Raw genomic sequence first — 3118 nt, 5'->3', positions numbered from 1 at the left:
GCTATAGGTGAAGTGAAAATTAGAACAAATGATTTACTCTTTAGAGGATGAGCTGATACTACTGTGTACAGGAGAATGCAAAAAACAAAGAAACAAAACAATTTTGGAAAAGAACAAGGTAATAAAAGTTCTCAACATTATCTGCCATGAGGATATTATTTAATAAACCACAATGACATATGACTTCCCATTTTTCTAGATTGTTTAAATTAAATTTGGACAATAATAAATGTTGTGAGAGTATGGAACAACCTGGACACTTATCAATTTCTGGGGACTATAAATTTAAACAACTACTTTAGAAAATAGGTAGCAATTCTTATGAAATTAAAACATCTATCACTCAACATTTTCATTGCTTGTTATTTATTCAGGAAAATACCTTAGATTTGCAAAAGAATGTGTACAAAATTGTTTATAGAAGCTTTATTCATAACATACTTGGACTTGAAATATCCCAGAATGTGTCCTATAAAAAGAGACTGGATAAACAACTAAATCAAATGAAAGATTACACTTGTCTGCAATAGAATAAGTAAAGAATTCTAATACTGGACTGGACTCTATATAAGAGAGAAAAATAGTGTGACTTTTTATAATTTTATACTTCATTATATCCATAAGTAAAAAACATAAATTTGAATATATAATAAAAAAATAGGTTTCTCCCTAGTGCCATTAAATTAACAATTGATATTATGAAATAAAAAGAAAAAGAGGGCCCTGGTATTTTGCTTTAGAAATTTCTCTGGAAATACTGGCACTGCACCATGGCCAATTTCCAGCTACCAACATGGTGTCACTAAAGAAACAGAGATGTCTCAAAAGAAGAAACACAAATGGCCAACAAATATATGAAAAAAATCTTCAACATCTCTAGCAATTAGGGAAATCTAAATTAAAACTACACTAGGATTTCATCTCTCTCCAGTTACAATGGCAATGATCAAGAATATGAACAATAATAAATGCTGATGAGGTTGTAGGGAAAAAGATACTCTGTACATTGTTGGTGGGACTGCAGATTAGTACAACCACTCTGGAAAGTGGAGATTTCCCAAAAAACTAGGGATGAAAACATCTTATGACCCAGCTGTCCAACTTCTTGGTATTTTCTCCAAATAGCTAAAATCAGCATACTACAGTGATATATACCCACATCAATGTTTATAGCAGCACAATTTGCAAAAACTAAATTATGGAGTTGCCCTAGAGGCCCATCAGTAGATGAATGGGTTAAGAAATTGTGAATACACACACACACACACACACACAATGGAGTTTACCCACTGATTAAAAAAATGAAATCATGATATTTTCTGGTAAATGAATGGAAATGGAGAGTATCATGCTAATTTAAATTTCCCAAACTCAGAAACTCAAAAGTCACATGTTTTCTCACATATGCAGAAGCTAGAGTAAAATAAAGAAAAGGGGGAGGGAAGGGTATGATAAAATAAAAAAAAAACAATCAAATACAAATTAATAGATGAAGAAAAGGAAGTCTAGTAGATTTGAAGAAGTAGACTGTATAACTGTAAAGCTCTAATTAAAAGAAAAAGGAAGCAGAGTTGGAGAAAGTAAAAATAACTTTAACACACCAACAGAATGAACTCTATACATACAGTATCCACAGATCTTAATGATAGTTTTCATACACACAGCAAGATCTGAAGCAATAAACAGAATATCCGTAGCTACTCCCAGCTATCTGGCAGTATGGACACTATTGTTATTAGTGCTTGTATAGTTCATTTATTTTTCTTGCCAATAATGCCATTGTATAATGGGTGAGGTGTTAAAAAAAAGAAAAGAAGGTTTATTTTGTCTTGTGTTTCTGAAGGTGCAAAATCAAGAGACAACACCCGGTGATGGCTTTTTTGAAGGCAGATTCCTATGGTGGCAACAGACATCATATGGCAAGAGACAGGGAAACTCGTTTGTATGAGTGTCCCTCTCGTCTCTCTACTTTCTTCTCCTTCTCAATCTCCTCTTCCTCCTCCTCCATCTCCTCCTCCTCTTCTTCCCCTTCTTCCTCCTTTCCTTCCTCCCCCTCCTCCCTTTCCTCTTCCTCCACTTCCTCCTCCTCCTCTTCTTCTTTTTCTTTCCTTCCTCCTCCTCTTCCTCCTTTTTCTTTCTACAACAGTTAATTTTATTTTTTCATTGGCTCATATTTCAAGTATTAAAACAAGACTGGGTTTTGATTTTGTGAGTCCAAATTCACATATTAATTAAGATAAAAACAAACTGCATTCTGCATATATTGATGAAAGCTAACTATTTAGGGTTAATCATATTGTAGTTTTAAAATTTCTTCAGCCTAAAACTCAGTAGTTGTGGGTCTTTTAGGTCCTTCCGGATGTTGCACAGGGTGTCTTCATTTTCATTGAACTGAACAACCTCGTCATCCTTTAATCCTTCTGCTTTAGGTTGAATGCAGATTAATCTGTAGGCATTATGGATACATGAAATACTCAGACTTCATTCTCAACACCATATGTCCTCTCCACCATTGTTGACGCTGGATGAATCCTGGATGGGTCTTTCAACATGTATTCCATGAGATCAGCCACAATTAATCCAATAAAACCCACTTTAAAGAACCATCTTATATACTTCCTTCCAATTTTCACTATCTGTTCCCAGTTCAGGATACAGTCTCTGTAAACAGTTTCTGGATACACCTGCCACATTTTTTCCTATTCCATTTCCACTTGAAAATCTATCTATGGCATCTTCTGGGATGGAGGTCAAGATTTCTAGCCATTAGGCATTGCAATCTAGATGAATTCAGATTGCATCCACTTCCAAAACATTTGGATAATCCACTTAGTTTCTGGGTAAAATATGTAATAGTGTCTACTGAGTTGGAAGCCACATTATGATAGGATTATAACTGATGATTTGAGGAATAATGAATTGAAGATATTAACATCTTTCTGTATGAGATTAAAACAACCCTTCTCCCCTTGAGATGGATTCTTGTAGTTACCAGCACAACCTTGGAATTGGCAGTTACAGAGTAATCTATCTGTTACAGTTTTAGGTGTCAGGTTGCATGTCTATCATTCCTTCTTTAAGTTTATTTTCCAAAATGTCCAGCATGACAAATTCTTAG

At 34.4% G+C, this 3118-nt stretch overlaps 1 pseudogene; it reads right to left on the bottom strand.

Moving 5' to 3' along the window:
• Positions 1-2304: 2304 nt before the first annotated feature.
• On the bottom strand, positions 2305-2916 carry LOC124093632 (L-lactate dehydrogenase B chain-like; annotated as a pseudogene).
• Positions 2917-3118: the final 202 nt, after the last annotated feature.

The sequence above is a fragment of the Marmota monax genome, unplaced genomic scaffold, assembly GCF_021218885.2.
Source record: "Marmota monax isolate L192 unplaced genomic scaffold, Marmota_monax_Labrador192_F-V1.1 WCK01_AAM20220418_F8-fsc00025, whole genome shotgun sequence".
Taxonomy (NCBI): Eukaryota; Metazoa; Chordata; class Mammalia; order Rodentia; family Sciuridae; genus Marmota; species Marmota monax.
The sequence above is the reverse complement of the archived record's forward strand: the minus strand, read 5'-3'. Positions and strand labels throughout refer to the sequence as shown.